Consider the following 21,283-nt stretch of genomic DNA (forward strand, 5'->3'; position numbering starts at 1 on the left):
ACACTCCTCACACTCCTCTCACTCCCCACACTTCCCACACTCCTCTCACTCCCCACACTCCCCTCACTCCTCTCACTACCCACACTCCCCTCACTTCTCTCACTCCCCTCACTCCTCACGCTCCTCTCATTCAACACAACACTGTCTAGGGGTGGCCTCATGCCTTTTATATAGGCATTCCACAGCCCACCCTAAAATGATTTCAGAGACAACTTCCAACTTTTCCCAGGTCAATCAGGAAAGGGGATGATGGAGCAAATCCCTGCCGGGACATCTCAGGACAAAGATGGGCACCGCAGCGGTCCATACTGCCCGCCAGCCCTGGAGAGGGGGGTGTGTTTCACCAGCTGGGCTCCTCCCTGCTCCTTGGCAGACATGGCCCTTACTGCATAATCATATTAATTTATGCCCCGCATCAATTATGCATTCAGATTCTCCTGATAGCTTGTCACTTTTTATCCATTAGTCTTTGTGTGCTGGGTGGTGGGATGGTTAAATAAATAGGAAATACAACACGCCTTGTGTTGCTTGGGGGTGTTGGTGAGACATCTTGGTGCATTTGCGGAGATTTAAGGGTTGTTAGACAGACAGAGGGTGGAGATCCTTAATTTTTCTTATCTTGTCTGACACCTAAGCAGGTCCGTTAATGGTAGAGAGGGCGTGGCCTGTGGGGTTGGTAGTGTCACATCCGAGTTGTATTTAACAAAGAGGAGGAAGTTCACCAGGAGCACAGCTGTAGACGACCACGCTGACAAATGCAAATAGTTCCCTGAGCGAGGCGTGCTGCCACTCTACTGACAAGGCAATTACCTGACAAAAAGTATCTGGCACGCCGGAGAACAGCAAATCGGAGGAGATGTGGCTGGTGCAGAAAAGGTGGGGAAGCATGTTTTGACTTGTATTCAGAGCACTGATTCACAGGGGTCATGTTCACAGAGGCCTCACGACTGATCTTGAACCCAGAAGTTATTTCTTGGCTGTCTGTGGTGAATGTATGTCCTTTACACCCAAACAAATGTGGTCTCACTAGCATGAAAGGAGAGCTGATCCCAGAACAGTGTTCTGTCACAGGAGGCTCGTGCTGGCCTTCAAGGCTGACTGGCAGATTGGTCCGTATTCTCTACATAGGGGTTTGCTGCATGGCCCTGCATGTCCGCTGCCCTCTGTGGACCCCCTCTCAGTGCCCTGTGTGTATACACACTCTGTGCCCTGTACACGCACTCTGTGCTCTGTACACACACACTCTGTGCCCTGTACACACACTCTGTGCCCTGTACACACACTCTGTGTCCTGTACACACACACTCTGTGCCCTGTGCACACACTCTGTGCCCTGTACACACACTCTGTGCCCTGTGCACACACTCTGTGCCCTGTACACACACTCTGTGTCCTGTACACACACTCTGTGTCCTGTACACACACACTCTGTGCCCTGTGCGCACACTCTGTGCCCTGTACACACACTCTGTGTCCTGTACACACACACTCTGTGCCCTGTGCACACACTCTGTGCCCTGTACACACACTCGATAGATGTTGTCTGGCTGCTTCTTTCCTCTCTTTCTCTTTATTCGTGTGCTTTGCGGGGGAAGAGGCCGCTCTCTCCGTCTCTGCCCACCACTCATGACAAAGCTCATTTGTTTAAGTATATACCATCTGGACAGAGAGTTAATGAGAAGAGGTTCTCCCAGGCTAAGAGAGCAGGCAGGCTACGGGGCCTCCAGCTGGGGGCGCTCTGACTGCATCTCCCCTGAGCTGTGAGGGGACCCTGCGTGCTGACCCGGCTCCCTCCCCAACCAGCACCACATTCAGGGGCCGCCCCTAAAAATGAACATGTCTGGGGTCTCAGTTTGGCAGGGTCAAACTGAAAGACTGAGATTGACCTGTGTGTGTGTGTGTGTGTGTGTGTGTGTGTGTGTGTGTGTGTGTGTGTGTGTGTGTGTGTGTGTGTGTGTGTGTGTGTGTATGTGTGTGGGGGGGTGTGGGGTGGGGGTAGCTTCAGCAAACACCCTTGCAGAGATCCCACTGGTGGTGTTGTCTCTTATGCTCCACACTGTTGGCTGAAAACACACATTTGAACAAGAAGCATCGGCAGATTGTATGGTTGTTCTAAAGGCTGAACTCACAGCTCACAGTAGCCTATCAGTGCAAACGTCTGAACTTTTGATAGTTGCAGCTCTTGAATTTCAGGGTAAAAAAGGGAAAACCCATGTAAATGCAAGCAATTCTCTAAAGATCAAATCTACTAAAAGTTCACCTATATACTTCTATATATATAATATCCTTTCGGGTACTGTGGAAAAATATATTAATATATATTACTCTAGAAATTTTGGCAGGTTACAAATTTTCTCAAATAATTCTTCAGCATGTCTAATTCTATTTTAATATGTATTTTGGGCTGAAGTATTCTAGCATTAAATGTTTTAGCCCTGTTGCCTTGAAATCACAGCTGAGCACAGGTAGTGCAGGTGCAGAATCAGGATAAAATAAATGGCATTCCTCTTACGTAATAAGAGGAAACCGGGTCAGGTTTCCATGGACTGGGGTTACACATCAATTAATGCCTAAATGCGGGGCAATATGATCCGTTTTCAAGCTGTGAGCTTCAGCAGTTTCTTATATTACATGGCAACGCGATAGATATCCAACACCTTTCATCATTTTATGCTCATGCAAAAATTATTGGGTAGATCGCGCTCTTAGGCCACGTTGCCTCGTGGTAAACGTCTGAACGTTTGATTCTGAAAGCGGCAACTGTTGGGGCTTTATCAAGTCTAACCATCATTAAAGGCAGTTAACGTTATACACTTTTAATAAGACATAATAATAAACCATGATAATTTTTACAAATATTTCTGCGTGCTGGATACGATGATAAGCTTTATAAGAGGCTTGGTTTTTTTAATTAACTGAGAGAGTGAGCTCGGGTGATAAAAGCCTGTGTTTATAGTAATAGGTTTGTATCTGAACCGACTTGACCCCAAGACAAAGTTCATAAAATCAATTTGATTTAAATAGGTTCATTTTACTTCCCATATGTCAAGTAATAGAGCTGAAGGCGACGATAGCGTTTGAAGGTCGGTACCAAGAAAAACGCTCGCGCACTGATGCCGCCCGGTGCATGCGTAAAAATCCAGACACGCATCCAAAACAACTTACAGCCTTTAATAGAGATGGGAGTGGGACGGGTGGGGGAGACGCAGCACGCGGGACTAATCCACACACTCCCCTTCAAGACAGCATGAACACATTTTTTTCCTTTTAAGTTTTATACATTTAACTCAAACCATAACATTCGCAGCCTAAGAATCAACACACACACACACACACACACACACACACACACACACACATATATATATATATATATATATATATATATATATATATATATATATAACGGTATATTACCTAACATGCTAAAGTAACTAACTAACATGCTAAATATATATGACCTAACATGCTAAAGTAAATGGGGATATGATTTGGAAGTTTCCTTTGAAGGTTTCCATCTTTGGCCACTATACCTATTAAAGATGTTCCGTACTAATTAGCCTTCTTACAAATTACGTTAGAGCAAGACATCAAAACACAGGAGTTAACAAGCCACTCGTACCTGCTATTTAAAGTTGATAGTGTGTTATATCTGTCCGAGGTAAAACAACGTGTAAATTGGAAAGTATTAAAATGTAGGAATCACATTACGTTGAAGTTCAAGGAGGTCCATGAAGCGATATGTTAGAGATGATAGGAGGCACTCGCAGGCGTGCCAGTCAGCGGAGGGATGCTTTAACTCAATAAATCATCTACGTGTCACAAACAGCAACTTTTACATTCCCTCTTTCAGTCGCTTGAAATAATTCAGGCCCTATTGAGGTTCTCATTTCATGGGACATGAGACTGAGTACGAATATAAAACTATATATACAACTATATACAACTTGATGATAGTTTCAGAGAGTTCAGTTCTGAAAGAAGTTATTTGCGAGGCGGAAAATGAAACGACAGCAGCTTCGTAGCGTTAAGGGAATTATTTAAGAGTGAAAGGACAACTGACAGGTGTTCAGATTTGCGTTCATTTCCGTGCTGAGGAGATGTTAATGTCCGATAATGGAGCTGGCCTGTGCGTTACTGATGGGAGACTTCAATAAAATAGCAGCACTGCAATAGTAGCGCAGCTGCACTTGTAAAGCAAACGTGCAAACCCATTTCAGCAGTGCGCAGTTTCACATTTCATCAGACTCTAAAATGACATTTCTGGTTCCCCACTTTGACCTGCTTGTAGCTAACGTTTCTAAAATATTTAATTACACAACATTAGTCTAGAGGACCAGAGAAAATGACATATAATATGTTAAACGTTTTGAAGAGAATGCCTATAGTTTGTAATACATAATTTAATGAAACCTCTTGAAATGCGGAAAAACTGCTCACAACCAACGCTGCACACCTGTCACTGACCGCCGTGTGGCTACGAGGATATGCATACTTTATGAATTCCTGTCATTGCGTGTACGCTAGTGTGGTCCATGTAAACACTATTCATTCAGTACAGTTCATAATACTTCATACACAGCGTATTTATTTACAATAAACTGGCACCTGGCACAGTCACCAAGTGTGTATCGACGGTCATGCGCACTGAGTGAATGAGTGAATGTATCCCGCTGGCTGCCACAGTGATTTCTCATCATTTTAATGCCATATTTTTATAGCTACGATAGCTATAATTCCCACACTTTTTATCCTGTCATTTGTGACAAGGTCTAGCACGAAATTCGTCTCTATTAAAAAGCGGACCTGTAATACTACTTTAAGATGATTTAACTGAAAGCCCAGATTAGTCTTTAGTCTGCATCACGGATGCGTTTTAAAAACAATTGAGGAAAAAAAACACAAAACAAAGTAAAAAAAAAAAAAAAACTAGCGACACAGTTGTCTGCCTTTAAAGCCTCGCGTATATATGCGCAACTTTATGCTTCGATTTTTCATGAGTTGCTTTATCAACTTTTCTCGTAAGATCCCAGACACTAGAAGATGGAGGTCGCGTGCAAAATTACGACGTCCGCGCTCATTAGTCGTTTTCACCAGTAAAAGTGATCTATTTATAGGGAGGTTGCTCAGCAAAAAAACCGTTGCGTGCCCTTTGAAGCTGAAGAGTGATCGACACCTGAAGTGATCGGCGACTGTGTTCCGGTCTGGAAAAAAGGCACCGCGCTCTTAGCCATCAGAAGTGACGCCCACTGGCCAAGTGAGTACCTGGACTATTACCTTATGATGCTGCTGAGACGGACACGAACCTATATTTATCCCATACTCGAGGAAGACTAATTGCATTAGGCTATATCACCCCAGTGTGGCGCGTTCGGCGTGATCACCTTCCACTCTTCATCATCTCTCGCTCTCCGGGACACGGGCTGCTCTATAGAATCGCTGCTCCACCGGGCTTCGGAACCGGGGTCTCCCGACAATACCAAGAATACTCATACTGAGAAACTTATGCGTGGTCGCGGCATATGTTTATAAAACAAACTTAGAAAATAGTGTTACTGGTATCAATTGTGGGATGAATGGATTTGAAAACTCGGCAAATATTTCGGTTAGAAAATTATGTGCCTAACTGTAAGACCCCTTTGAATTATACCAAAATATGTCCGCTTAAAATAACAAACAACAAACGTAATCAGGAGTACATCAGGGCCAAAGTGTCCGGTTCTTTGATTTAAAAACTATTTACCCTCATGCACAGCATCTGATTAGGGCATCATTTCAGCGTGTCTAAACAGCGATAAACCCTGGACCTTTCTATAACCAACAGTACAATTTGAAACTTTTTTGTCCAGTTTGAATAACATTATTTTGGAGACTTGTGCAAATCTGGGTGCTTTGGAGTTTTGTTGAACGGTTAATGGCGTTAATCGTCAAAGCTAGAACATGCCGCACGCTTTTAGATTTATAGATTTATGTTGGCGCTGTTGAATTATCTCTGAGGTAGGTTTAATCTGGTGATTACATTTGATTTAATTTTCATAATAATTAAAGTGAACCATCACTAAAATTAAAAGAAGGGGGACACCTCGGATGAAAGGCTGCTGTGGAATTTGTGCACGCGACTCCTCTTCCCCCGAATACTGATTACGTGATTAGATTGATAGGCTGAAGGGGTAGACAGAAATGATTAAATTAGCATATCACAAAATTCCTGCTTTGCGGTGGCGGGAACAGAGCGCCCCACGTGAATCTGCGAACGCGGTTAAAACAAGTAAACGGTGGGCTGGGAACCGCTCTGCATTAGATGGCAGCAAAGAGACTCTGTACACGCGCCTTTGTGCCGTTGGAGGCTATAACAGTGTCGAGACTGGGTAGTGTAGGACACTATGTTAAGTAATACAATTAGGCTACTAAGAGAACATGAGTGCCAATTTCAAATTCAAAGAGATAACTGAGTATTATGTGGCTGTACACTTTTTTAAGTTTTCAGTTAGCAGACCATATTAGGTAAAAAAAATTGAAATTTTGAATATTGAAAAATATTTTGGATATTTAAAGAATTAATAACGTTTCCATTTATTTATTTCCCAGGTCGGGATTAAATTGACTTATATGTAGTTCTACAGTGAAGAGAAAAGCCCGTGTTTGAATTCGTTATACAAATATTGCATGTACCTCACAATATGTAATATTAGTTGTTAGTTAAGGACATCAGTTTGTCTTGTCAAATAAAGCTTCGTTTGACGTTTGCATTTCAGGACACCTAAGTAATGTAACCACCGACATTCAATCGCAGTTAAAGAACAAAGAGTCAAACACGACGTTAGTGAAATAATGTAGTTTGAGCTCAGATAGTTTGAATTTATGGGTCATATGTTACGCCTAAATAGAGAGATAGCGTGTGATGTGTAAACAATGACTGTCTAATAGTTTCTGTTTTAGATATTGTTGCTGTTGATACCGCAATACCGAAATGAACATGCGGTGCTAAAGACATGGAGCTGTCCGTGGTGCTGAAATACCGCTGGAATCCCTAAAAAAAAGTCTAAAACAGAAGCGTGGTGAAACCTCGCAGTAGATATGTGATTCAACAAGGACCGACGGTCTGAAACATGTGGTTGGATAGCAGGCGTAGAGTGCCTAGATTGATAATGTTACATCCTGTGTTCTAAATTCTTTGTTACACTCTGAATGAACCCTTGCGCTTACTGGCAGGCTGACAGTATGTAGCATCACTGTATGGGCCCTTGATAAGTGACGAGGAGTGCTGGTAGCTGGTAGCATTGTGATTTTGCTTTTGACCAAGATGATTCCTCTTGTCATGAAAACATTAAGCCTCTGTAAGGACACACTGCTTAAGAGTTATTAGACATTTTAGACATATTTTGAAAAGGTTATATATACATCAAAGATCTGTTTATCAATCTGTCTGTCTGCCTGCGTGTCCTTTATGTACTGAATGTACTGTTACTGGGAAATTCAGGTTTACTGTTTATCTGAATCATTCCTTTAAACATTCACATTTTTAAACCGCATATTGTTTTCAAATAAATGTGTATAGAAGTCATTATTTTTATAATGATAAAAAAATGGGTGTTCAATAGCACTGGGATTCATAGCTATAATGGCCATCCTCCTGATTGATTTACCAAATTTATTACCCAAAACCAATTAAACTTAAGTTTAATAAATAAGTCATAAATTCAATCAGCAGGATATTACTGGATTAAGATTCATCGTTTAGGTCATGGAAATATATTTCTTCCAACTACATTATTAGCACCAAGCCATAAATAACCCAGACTAGGGTGATATCTCCAGTGATATCATTACTGCATAAACAAAGCACACACTGTAACCATGCAACTGAATAGTGACAAAGTGGGGGATGGAGGGGTCAGGGGAGGCAGAGAATAGTCTGGCGGAGGGAAGGGGAGCCACTAATTCTGGGGTGTAGGATGTGTTGGAGTGAGGCTTGTCTTTCCCCCGGGGGAGAGATACATGGCGGGGACACTTAAGGAACGGGCAGGGTAGAGAGACGCTTGGTGCTGCTCTCACCTCCAGCTCGGTGGACCATCTAAAACAATACAGACGCGCTATATCTGGCCTCCAGCTCTGGCGTCAGTCTGCCGCCGCCCGCTCCTCCTGCCTCCCCACGTGGCGTCTGAGGAGCGGTGCGGCCCCGGGCGGCTGCCAGCAGCCTCTTCCCCCGGGGCCCCGCCCCCACGGGGCCCCGCCCCCCTGCGGCCCAGCCGGAGCTTCATCACTGGAGGCTGAAGGTGGGACGGGACCTTCGGCGCCTTGAGAAGCAGAGGGGCTCCGGCCCAACGTGCCGAACGTGTCTCCTTCATCGGCAGATGGCGGGGATTCAGTTGCATGTTAGTCCTCCGTCTGTGTCTTGTGCTCGATTGATTGGACTCTTTTAATTGGGGGAACGGTCTCAACTAACTCTTCCTTCCTCTTGTTTGTCTGGGTAGCCGATTGCATAACGCAGGTGTCTGAGAATCACTGTCTGATCAAGAGCGCACAAGTTCTTTTTTTTGGTTTGTTTTTGCTGAAAACAGCTTTTCAAAGGAGCACCAAAGGATGTTTTTGTATTTATTAATGTGCAATGTGTGGTCATGAGTCTGCTTAAGCTTCAGGGTCATTATGGACTCTCTAGTGTCGCTGTCCAGTGCTGTAGTAAAGAAAAGACTCAGTTTAGCCACCTTCATTTTTATCACAGTGGAACACAATATAATCTTTTACAAAATGTTAGTGCTAGTATAAAACATTTGCACTTCTAGCTAAAGTAACATCGTACTTGATGTAAATGCAGTGTCCAGTCACGTGACAAGTGTTGTCAAGAGAGACTAGGAACAATGTGATACCTTGTAGAGAAGAAAACTTTCAAATCCCCCAGAGGCTGTAGTGAAAAGAGGCCAGACAGCAGCTCTTATCATTCATGGACAGGAACACACCAGTGTGAGAGGAGCATGTCTTGTCTTGCACATGCTAAAGTTCTCGCTTCATAAAACTGACATTTTGGGATGTCTGGGATGTGCATGCAGGTTGAGGATCACTTACTTAACAACAGCAATGGTTTGGTTGCAGAAGAATAACGCATTCCAGAAATGTTTTTGAAATAAATACTGTATATGATGCCTGTTTTGAGGGAAGGACATAATGAATTCTTAACTTGATAAACATCTGAACACATTTGAGAAGGTGCAGATGGTGGACTGCGTACATGGTCGTGGACTGCAGATCCATTCTTGTCCAAAGGTCTGCAGATGTTCCCTCAGAAGGATATGATCTATGTTTATGTATAGGCTATGTGTTGTGTACAATGGATGTATATTTAATTGAGCAATTTTTTTTGATAATTAAGTTTACCACACTAAGACTGTTTTAATGTTTCAATGCTTAAAAAGTGACCCAGTCATAAATAAGCCGAGTTCGAAGGTGACATTATGTATTACACAGTATGTGGATGGAGATGTTGCATTTTTATATATTTATCGAGAAGCATTTGCTTAAAACAACATATACATAACCAACAAAACTAGACTTAGTGCCTACCACTACGAGGTAGTGCCGCATTCGTCAGAACTTACTAGCGTTTGGTAACAAAGAGGTCGAAATCGACTACAGATGGTGTAAGTAGACCCCTCTTCGCGGAATGAGAACGTCCTTTTAAAGTGAACGTGAGATTGCGTTGCTTATGTACCGAATGAACGGCGAAGACTTTCGGACGCTCCAAATGTAGTCTCTGTACCTTTAAGGGCCAGTTTTCACCTGGACGTCCGCCACAGAACACACTGAGAAGGTAACAGAAGCTTTATATCTTAAGCGCCCCTACATATTATGCGTGTCTTATTCTGGGTCTTTTAGCCTCTCTGCCATCATCTTTTAGTAAAATATTGTTGCCATAATAGACAAGCAACACATCTAAAGGATGGGTCGACAGCTTCTCCCTCATTTCAATTCCACAATTCAAAAGAACAAGATTCTCAAATAAGTCAGTCAGCGTTTACTGGAGTGATTCAATAGAAGGTTTCTGAAGCATGTAAGCTACTTGCATATCGGCTGTTCTTGGTTTACCAGATAAAAGCGATTCTAACGAGTGCTCAGTGATCGTTACTTCAACCGTGTGTCGATGACAATAATACGCTTTGTTTTGCGAATGGAGCGCTTGTCCTTGAAATGTTTGGTAACATTGAGATAGTAACAGCGATGGACCCGGGACGAGATCGATTTTTTTCCTTAAGCTTGAGAAATTGCTCAATTCTGTTTCTCCAGACCAGCATTCTTCCGACCACATGGCAGTTCGTCGCGCGAAAGACCGTTGGATGTGTTATTGTATTTGATAGCACACCCACTAGGATGTAACGTAAGCCCAACACGCGCAGTCGCAGCCAGTATAAATCAGCTACACTTCTCTTCCCGGTGTAATGCTTTATATGCCCTTGTTGAAGGCTATGTTTATTTTTTAAAGATGCATTGTAAAAAGTTGGAAATCACCCCCCCCCCCCCCAAAAAAAAAAACAAAAAAAAAAAACATACACAAAATTGTAGAACTTCATTAAATTGTAATACTAACACAGAAATGTTTCATCTTTTTGGAGTAAAAGACCTTGACATTTTGGAGTTTGTTTATTGACACTATACAGTGATCCCTTTAGCAGCCTTAGGTAGTGTGTTTTGGTTCAGCAGTACATGATGGGGCTGTGATAACCGGCCCAGCCTGGGTTCAGTTAGTTTGCGTGCTCTACTGTGTCTGTGTTTCCTACCAGCAGTGACGGTTGCAGCACCTGAAATGCTGATTTGTGAGGAGCCGCGTGGGGGGTCCAGAGTATGTGCAGAAATGTGAGCTCTCCTGAAACGAGACGTTGTTTGTTTGTTGTTTATTCAAGCCTGTTTGGGAGGGTTGAACAAGGGACATTCTTCAACCCAGGCACGAGTGGTACATCTTAGGGGGGGTGTGTGGGGTGTGGGGTGGGTGGGGGGGGATTCTTGCTCTTGCTCACTGGTGGCAGCATCTCCCAGTCTGGAGACAGACTTCCTTCTTTCTTTCCTTCCTTCCTTCCTTCCTTCCTTCCTTCCTTCCTTCCTTCCTTCCATTTCCTTGAAACATGATGCTGACACCTTTTCAGTAAAGCAGCTCTTTTCCTGCAGCAGGCGCTCAGCCATAGAGCGCTGGGTACTGGTGCAGGCAGGGGAATGAACCGGTCAGCTAGACCAGCAGCCCTTCTCTCTCTCTCTCTCTCTCTCTCTCTCTCTCTCTCTCTCTCTCTCTCTCTCTCTCTCTCTCTCTCTCTCTCTCTCTCTCGCTCTCTCTCTCCTTCTGTCTCCTTTCTCTCCCTCTGCCTCTGTTCCCCCCCCTCTCTGCTAGGGTCCTGCTTAATGATTTTGAGAGAATCGCACAGCCCTTGATTCAAGATAGCCGAGGGAAATAGCAGGCAGGCATTTCTCTCTCTTTCTCTCTCTCTCTTTCTCTCTCTCTCTCTCTCTCTCTCTCTCTCTTCTCTCTCTCTCCCCCTCTGCTCTGCACCCCTGTGTGTGTTTGCGTGTGTGCATGTGCACGTGTGAGTCTGTGTGTGCGTGTGCACGAGAGTGTTTGTGGTCGCTGCACTGAGGAAGAGGAGGAAGAGCGAGAGGCAGCCAGCGGGCGGACGTCCTTGTCCTTGAAAAAAAAGAAAAGCAGAAAATCTGCACCCAAGAACTCTTAGTGGGAAGCCGAGGACCAGCGTAAGTAAGGCACACCTCAGACTGGGAGAGGCGGGGGGGGGCACTGGGGACCCTGCTGCCCCACCAGGCTGGACGGAGCCAGGGTGCTGCTTGCTTCTTTATATGCCTAATGCTTTTGACAGGGGATTAGCGGAGATGCAAAATGCCTTATGGCTCCGAGCGGGCTGCCAAACTTTGTTTCGAAGCCCCAGCAGCTTTACAGTGTAGGATAGTTGCTTTTGGGTTCTCAGATCTTCTTATAATGTTGTCATCTCAGGTTGTTTGCCATGTATTCGTTTGCTCTGCTTGTGAAGTCTCCCAGAAAAGGCAGGTGCCCGCTTGGGTTTCATTGGTGTGACATCCGATGTAGGCCAGGACTTGATTTGTAGATGTCAATAGTGTCGGGAAAGTGTGTGTTGGGAAAAATCTTGAAATCAGTGCTGGTAAAGTAACAAAGTGTGTCTGCATGCTTGATTGTAGTAGCTGTCGTTTATTGCAATTTTATGCTAATTGTGATTATGTAGAGCACGAGGGAAACCACTAGCCATTCGCACACTGCCAGCCAATTGAGGTCACTCGTGCAATTAAACATACTCAGTTAATTAAACATTTAGTGGTCACCTCACCACATATTTAGCTATATTAGCAATCAGAAGCATGACGCACTGTCAGCAGCCAATCAGACCCTGGCGTAGTAACGTTAGCGAGTTGCTCATTTTGGACGTCTTTTGTAGCCAAACTGCCTCTGCCTATTCTGCTTATGCGTCTCTCCCTAATTGATACCCGGAGTCTTCTGAATGTAGCTCATCTATTAATACCCACAGCAGCGATGCCTCCCACAACACCGCCGCGCGTTTGAACAGGAAACCAAAGATCCGCATGTCCGTAAACTGCTCACATCATCAACTTTCGCGCGGCCGAGTGGCTCAAGCCGACCGGGCCGAAAGCCGACGCCTTTGAACAGGGATTGGCCGACAGCTCGGATCACATGCACGCCAATCACAGCAGCGTCTCTGCTTTCTGGGCATTAGAGAAAGTTACTCCCCCCCCTCCCTTAAAGGATCCCCTTCCCCCATATTGTTTCAAGCCTTGTGTTTGTACAGCATATCTCTCTGTTCCCTTTAAGCCTCTATTTACTTCTAATCCACGGTTTGTTTTGCACAGCGAACAGCCTGTGAAATCCTACAGACTTAGAGCAGAGTTGATCTGATGATTAGTATTCCGCTGTCATAATGTGTCTGTCAAGTTTCTTCTGAGATCTTCCCCCTTCCCTGTGTAGTCTCACGCATGGGCACAGACAGGGCCTGCTCAGTTTAGCTGGAGCTCAGTCTCCATGCATGAGAAGGTCCCGTGCATGGTTGGAGAATACCGAGATCCTTTGATGAAGTCGGTCATTCTAAGACCAATGTCGACACTCTTTCACATATGCATGTATTAAATGGCTTGGGAGCACATATTTGCACAGTTAATCTTTCAGATTAATGCCTGATTCTGGAAGGATTTATTTCCTCATGCTGACCACTCCTCCACTGTCTCCCAGTGTCCTTCTTAAACCAGTTGACAACTTTCTGTGGTTTATTAGCTTAGCACATACGCTGCCTGGTTGAAATGGATGGATTGTGAAATACATTGCTACATGCTTTTGTTTTTCTTTAATTGTTTTAGGAAATTTGATTTCTACACCGTCGTGCTACTGGATGTTAGCGTGTGCTGGTGCCACGTTTACCTCTGAAATGTGGCTTCTAGGCAGGAATGAATATTCAGTGGTTTATGAGGTGGAGCTCCCACTCTGAGGTATCCTTCACCTTGTGAATAATTAACAAGCAAGCTAAACATTGTGGTAAATGAATCCCGTCAGTCTGAGTGCGGCACACTGCAGTGGTCTTCTCTGGTCTGTGCTGATGGGGCGTTTAGAGTGGCAGTGCCGCCCTGGAACCTGTTTCCCCGCTCACAAGCCCCATGAACTATGGGAAAACCTACCCAGCATGCCTGTCAGACCTTTTTTTTTTGGCCACGTAGCAGGAAATTCATGATCTTAAAAAACTGACAGAACAGTGCCATGGCTGTCCCAGGATTAGCTGACTTAGCCTTGATTTCCTGGCAGTAATAACTTCTTTCACACTCGGTTGTGATACCAGTCGGGGTCTGGCTCTGCTCACTTGGACAGGGAAGCCGCCGGATCCTCGTGTCACTGTGGAACTGATGACGGCTGGACTTGTTGCGACTAGCTCTTGTCTCGCTGGTGCAGAGTGAGGCAGACACTGTTGTATGGCCCGGCGAGGCCACGGGTGCCTAAAAGTTCCTGTGTTTGCAGTTTCAAGACGTGGCCTGTTGGTCGCACTTCCTCAGCGGCACTGTAAAAATCTTCAGAGTTTTACACCAGCAAATGTAACGCTGGTTTTCATTTGCCAGAATGCTGCACACTCAGATATGTTCGTATGTCCGTTTGAATGGAGACACAGACATCAGTCACTGTGGAAAGAGAAACGCCAGAACGTCAATACTGTTAGAACCTCTTCGGATTTTACTTCTTGCCTTTCCATTTATAGAGGGCTCTCTGTGTTTTCTTTAAGACTGTGTTACACCTGCCCTCAAACTCTTAACAGATCGATACCTATAGATCCTCTAATTGGAAGCCATTAGTTATGGGGTTTATAAAGCTAGTAATTATTGTGTGTAATCTTGCAGAAAATTAAATTTAGGGTTGTGCACACTGTACTGGAGAGAGGTTTAGTCTTTTTTTCTATTGCTGCATTCACTATCTGTCAACTGCTCTATGGCCCTACTTACTCATGTCTGGTGCTCTGTGGCCAAGTTTAGTAGTTCTAGCTTAATGTGGGCAGATCCAGCAGCTCTGACTGGGAACAGCTCTAACTGGGAACAGCTCTAACTGGGAGCAGCTCTGACTGGGAGCAGCTCTGACTGGGAAGAACTTTGCAACCAGCACTGACTGGGAACAGCAAGGAGCATTTGTTGTGGGACACTGACCGCTAGAGGTAATGGCACTGTGCCCAGAAAAAACGAAGTATGAAGTGGTGGTTGTGTGGATGAAGCTCACTGTACGCCTGAACGGACGACGAAAGACCAGGGAAGACAGTGGTGTGGATAAAGGAGGCAGGGCAACCACGTGGAGGCAGAAGGAGAAGTTCTAGAAAGGCCAAAGCACCAGTGTACGTGTCCTCCATGAGTGTAGCTGGAAAGATATTCAGCTATATTACAGTTTTGAACATGCCTATTCAGGGAGCTCTGACATCTCTAGTGATACACAGAAATGTCATCACTCGCCAGCATGTACGGCAAACATATAAAAACACGAATCTGATTTCTGACATTCTGACATTTAGGCTCAGTATGATACTATGATCTTCCTGCACAGAACCGCTTCATGAAATGTTTCTAAATATAGCCGGACCTTCGTGTTCTTGTGATGCAGTGCTTGTTGTGATGCGTCTGCATCAAGCACTGCTCACGCACTTTATTTGGTTTGTGTTGTGGTGTTTTCTGGAAGCATCATACGACATATTCTAACAGCAGCACCAAGACAGGCATTTACACTGAAAATCTCAGGTATGAATTAACAATTAATTAATCTTATTTTAAGTAAACACTGGTGCTGGTCCTGGTATATGAAAAGATTCTGGTTATTTCCTACATCAGGCCAAGCATGAGTGCTACATTAAAGGAAGTTACTTGTCACAACATACGTCCTGCCATTGAGGAAAAAAAGAAATTCCTTGGAAATTAGGTGCGAGAATGCATAGTGGCACGACCCCATCATGACCCCGTCACGACCCCATCATGACCCCGTCTGCACACCATGACCACACGTTGAACAGGCTGCATGTCCCACATCCGCTCTGTCATTGGAGCTAGTTTACGGTAAATACCGGGAAACAATCGGACGATGGAGCACACACACTCAAGCCCACACCCACGGAGCACACACACTCAAACACACACCCACGGAGCACACACACTCAAGCACACACCCACGGTGCACACACGCGCAAGCACACACACTCAAACACACACCCACGGTGCACACACGCGCAAGCACACACCCACGGAGCACACACACTCAAACACACACCCACGGTACCCACACACTCAAACACACACCCACGGTGCACACACACTCAAACACACACCCACGGTGCACACACACTCAAACACACACCCACGGTGCGCACACACTCAAACACACACCCACGGTGCACACACACTCAAACACACACCCATGGTGCACACACACTCAAACACACACCCACGGTGCACACACACTCAAACACACACACTCAGTGTGTGTGGCACAGAGCTGGTGTAAATGCTGATTGAATCTAGCAACAACACTGCAACTGTGAGTATTATTCTGCTGCTCGTGTTTTATAAAGGATGCCCATTACCTGATTTCAGAGACAGCATTCCTGCGTGGAGTCACTAATTCTGGCTCATTAACATGCTGGAGACTTCCTAGACTCCAGAATTGGGCCACCAACACATACCATAACCTTTTATACAGTCTGTCTGCATGATGATATCAGTCAGAAATAGCGCTAGTGTCTAGCTCCAGAAGTCTGCTCCACCCTCCCTGTGAAAGAAGAAGAGCGGTGCGGGTTTTACACGGATCCTCGTGTGAGGCCTTTCACCGCGCTAACTTACCAGTCAGATATGCAAATTGCCTTTTGTTTAGCTGCATAAATGAAAATTGCTAATCAATTTTACCCCTTATTTCATGGCCTGTGGTTCCTGCCCCGCCCCCACCAGCTGGTTAATCATGCACAAGCTGAACACTTCATTACCCAGGACATGTTTGCCCCTGAGCGCTTTCTCGCTGCTAAATGAGTTCTTTCTATTTATACAGGTAAGGCAGGTCAGAGGTCTCCGGGTTGCGAAAGGTAAGGGGATGAAATTAATATAGCGGCGGGCTCTTCTGCCCGGAGCTGCTCAGGAGAAAAGCCCTCCAACTTAAACAGTTTCATAAGGCGAAATGAATTGGCGCTGTAGGAGTGCTCGTTCTGTTCCAGCCCCGATCGGGCCTGCTGTGCCCCCCCCTCGTTCTCCAAAGTGCCGGCGCTCCTTTGAGGAGGTGCCACAAAAGCCCGTTTCCTCCACTGCACCTGTCCTACCTATCTGCCATCTCACTGCTAGTTGTATGTGTGTGTGTGTGTGTGTGTGTGTGTGTGTGTGTGTGTGTGTGTGTGTGTGAGTGTGTGCGAGCGTGCTTTCGTGGCACTTTTTTTAGGCTGCGCTGACGCGAGGCACCATTTTGTTCTTCCTGTGCAGCGCGGCGATTGCGGGAGACTCCTCACGACTGGAGGGAGCCGTGCGAACTATAAAAACCCGTGGCTGATGTGCTGGATGGCACCATTCAGAGGGTGGAGAGCTCCAGGGGCTCGGTGGGGGGAGGCGGAGAACGCCTCTCTCTCCCCGCCGCTCCAGATGAAGAGGGTGTCCCTTTATGGCTGCTGGTGGCATTGAGGGTCGGTCCTGATGCCTGGCACTAGAGGTGGTATCGAACTACACATGGATTCATCAACTTTTTCCCCCTCTCCTGAAGTGACACTGACACTTGTCTTTGCCATCTCGCTTCTCTCTATTTCTGTGGAGGGCCGATCCTCTTTTGGAACAGGACGTTTTCGTACGGAATGGCTAGCTCTGCCATTGATTTGTGATCCCCTCTCTCCACGGCTCTTTATAGAGCAGCGGTCTACGCCAGCACGCTCTGAGCCCAGCTGGAAGGTTCTCAGCAGCTTCCGTGAAGCCGTCGGATGACTACCACGCGCCCCTCCTTGGTTTTAACGTACCTGCCCCCTCCTCCACCTCGAGCCTGGTCTCTCACCCATCATCTGTCCCCTAATAATACCCTGCCTTCATACCCTCATCCTGCAGCATCTGATTTCAACTTGAAGGGCTATTTTTAATCTGCGGCTGCAGCGATATGACATACTGCCATTAATTCATTAAGTGACCCAGCTGTGGCGTGCTGTGTCACATTTTTTCCCCTGGCCCTCTAAGTATGTGCGGGAGCAGGAGGGAGAGTCATCCCCGTGGTGATGATTCGCTCCTGGCCACAGGACTTTGTATCACATGACTAGTCAAGTATTTTCATTGAAACCAGAGAACACACATCACGTGTATTTACATAGAACTACACAGCTGCGCTGCATGCCGTCCGTGGGGCGGGGGCGGCGTGCTCGGGTTTTTTTCCATTCCCAGCTTACTAATGTTTACATCCATTAATAGCTAATTCCCTCATCTTATCGCATTTAGTCGTGTGGCATGTTTGTCGTGCTTGCGGGGTTATGTCATGGAAAGGAGAGGTTTCACTTACTGGTGGTCAGGGTTTCGAACCGTTTGGCTTTTAGTAGGATGGTCAGGAGGCATTTTGGTGCTCTTAAGTGGACATCAGCAATAGGTCGCCTAGGCAGGGAGGATGGAGGCCATTCTTTCCATGCTTGTAGCATATTATGGCTCTCGCCAAAATGGTTGCCGGACTGTTAGCATCTAGCTGACCTGGATTCTTGATCTCATACTGGCCTTGGATCACTTGCTTGTTTAATTGCTAACATAACATCCTGGTGAGCTTCATACTGAAAGATGAATAAGGCTGTAGCTATGGGAGGTGGTGGGGGGCGTGGTCTTGGCTTCACCGTGGGAGAGATTCACATATAGATTGATGAGCGGTGTCTGTAGGGTGTGTTGGGCCGCCCCTCGTCTCGGTTCATGGTCGCTGACCTCGGTGTTACTATGTAAAGAAAAAGCTGCGTTGTTTCGTTATTTCTGGAAATGGAAAGCAGCAAGGATTCCAAGGGCATTGATGAGCTGTGGAAACCTTCTGAAAATTCTGCTCTAAGAGCAAAATGTGCAGCCACCAACCCCAGTCATGTATGTGCCTGTTATCCTTCATAACATGCCATGCAAAGATGTTAGGAGTTACTCTGGTGATGCTCCATCGCACAGCATTTTATGAATTTCTGAGAGTTTATGGAAGCCTGTACAATAATGAAGTGCCCAGCGGGGAGAAGATACCCCCCTGGAGCGGCAAGGTGTGAAGCTGCAGTAGAGCAGGTTCTGGAGCTGCAGTAGACCAGGTTCTGGAGCTGCAATAGAGCAGATTCTGGAGTTGCAGTAGAGCAGCTCCTGGAGCTGCAATAGAGCAGGTTCTGGAGCTGCAGTAGAGTAGGTTCTGGAGCTGCAGTAGAGCAAGGTGTGGAACTGCAGTAGAGCAGGTTCTGGAGCTGCAGTGGAGCAGGTTCTGGAGCTGCAATAGAGCAGGTTCTGGAGTTGCAGTAGAGCAGGTCCTGGAGCTGCAATAGAGTAGGTTCTGGAGCTGCAGTAGAGCAGGTTCTTGAGCTGCAGTAGAGCAGGTTCTTGAGCTGCAGTAGAGCAGGTCCTGGAGCTGCACTACAGCAAGTTCTGGAGCTGCAGTAGAGCAGGTTCTGGAGCACAGCTCTTGGCGCGGTGGCCTGCTGGTGGGGTGCCGCTCTGGCTCCAGCGCAGCAGATAAGGCAGCGAGGTGCTGTGGGAGATCCGGCGCTCCCAGAGTGACTCCAGCCGCTCTGTGATCTGGCACGCTTTCATTCGGCAGCAGATTAAAAAGCCTCTCGGAGCGCCGGAGCTGTGTTCGCCTTCCGCACCCCCCCCCTCACCACCCCCCCCATCAGGGAGAAGCAGAGAGAGGCAGACGAATGAATCAGAGCGATACTGGCACTCCGGGTGCCGCAGGGGCTCCCCAACTACCTCTCTGTCTCTCCCTCTTCCTCCCCCTTTGCTTTCTTTATCTAAATGTCTCTTCTGTTTCTCATATACAAATAACACTCATTCCCACTGCTAGGTCAGAGGGAAGGTAAGAAAAAAAAAGGAGAGGAAGGGAAAAAGTCGACTGACCAAACTTTTTCCTTCGGCTTTCGTGCTCGTGCTGGCGGAGACGGAGAGCCGCTAATCCGCGGCGCGGGCCGAGCGGAAAGGGCAGACATATTAATAGCAAACTGAGTCACTCGCCTACGAATGCACAACAAAAGCGGCGGCCTGTGCCATTTCAGCGCCCCGCGGTGCAATTACAGCAAAGCTCCGTGCAAATGTGGCTTCCCGTGGCCGCGGCCTCCGCTCTCGCGGGCTTCCTTTCTGAGGGACTTCGGCGCAGGGTGGGAACAGGTGGTTCACACGCGCGCTCACTACCGCTCGAAGTGTTCTCATTCCGCTCTCGTTTCCTTGTCTGCGAGAAAGCACTCATCCTTTTATTTGTTTTGGAGGAGTTAAATATGAGCAAGTGCTCAAGTACAACGGCACACGCGCTCCAGCGGCCGCTGTCGTTTAGCTGTGGCGGTTAGCTAGTTGTGAGTGGGATTTGAGAGATTTAGCATGACCTTAGTTGTAATACGAGACTGCCAGTCGATACGTGGAGCTTAGCTGCTACTCTGTTAGCTACAGGCTTGTATGTACAGCACCTTCAGTTTGGGTTAGACCCACCTTGTGACTGGTTGCCATGGTGTTCCAGACAAAGCACCACTCACTCAGATGGATTATGCTGTGAGCATGCTTTAGGTCAACATCATGTTTTACATGTTTTATATTCCCCCTTTTCTTCGGTTTGGTGAATGCTGCGAAGTGTGAGTCCACTTACACATTTACCGCTGTCTGAACAGGAAGGAGAGCCTGGCATGTGTGGTTTTGAGGCTGTGCAGTTTGTGGGTTTGGTCATCCAAATACCTTAGGTGGGGTGTTTTGATGCAAATGAAATTGTAATTGTAATTGTAGTTCTCTGGTGCTGGGCAGGAATAGTGTTGAGCGAGTGGTCAAGGCGAGGCTGGATGGTCCAGATACAGCTTTGCTCACGACTGCTCCCTCCCCACCACTCACCGTGCACCTCCACTGGAAATAGGGCTCCATTTTTGTAAACATTGGTGGCTTTAAAAAAAAAAACAGAACTCTGTATTTTTAAGAACTTTGTATTTTAAGGTTTATCATGAGTTTGGAAGGATGAGAGACCTGATTTCAGTTAGAAATGGGTGTGAAATAGGAGACACAAAGGTGGCGTATGTACACCTCTTGTACTGTGTGTCTGTCTTCTTATGATTGAGTATTGGGCGAATATACCTGCCGCAAGTCCTCGCGCGTATGTGTGTGTGTGTGTGTGTGTGTGTGTGTGTGTGTGTGTGTGTGTGTGTTAGTGTGTGTGTGTCTGTGTGAGAGAGAGAGAGAGAGAGAGAGAGAGAGAGAGAGAGAGAGAGAGAGAGAGAGAGAGAGAGAGAGAGAGAGAGAGAGAGAGAGAGAGAGAGAGAGAGAGAGAGAGAGACAGTGTGTGAGTGTATCTTGCAGTGGCATTAGTCAGAGGAGGTATTTTGGGAGTGCAGACTGTTGGCTCTCAGTTTGAGCTCTGTCAGCGTGACATTTTCATGAATCATGTTGTTTCGCTGAGATGCATGACTTTCTCCTCTCTCTCTCTCTCTCTCTCTCTCTCTCACACTCTCTCTCTCTTTCTCTCCCTCTCTCTATCTGTATCTCTCTTCTGCTCTGTCCCCTGACCCTACACCCTGATTTCCACCTTGGAGAAGTCTCTGCACCGCTGCTGCTCACA

The 21,283-nt window shown here is 46.3% G+C and overlaps 1 long non-coding RNA gene across 1 annotated transcript in view; it reads left to right on the forward strand.

Moving 5' to 3' along the window:
• The first annotated feature begins 11,127 nt into the window (after window positions 1-11,127).
• The window catches only part of LOC143480798 (uncharacterized), a 48,726-nt gene continuing 38,570 nt past the window's right edge, over window positions 11,128-21,283 (forward strand). The window contains exon 1 of the long non-coding RNA XR_013121882.1: window positions 11,128-11,727. This is a non-coding gene — a long non-coding RNA (uncharacterized LOC143480798). The remainder of the gene's footprint in view (window positions 11,728-21,283) is intronic.

Source organism: Brachyhypopomus gauderio, chromosome 17 (genome assembly GCF_052324685.1).
Source record: "Brachyhypopomus gauderio isolate BG-103 chromosome 17, BGAUD_0.2, whole genome shotgun sequence".
NCBI lineage: Eukaryota > Metazoa > Chordata > Actinopteri > Gymnotiformes > Hypopomidae > Brachyhypopomus > Brachyhypopomus gauderio.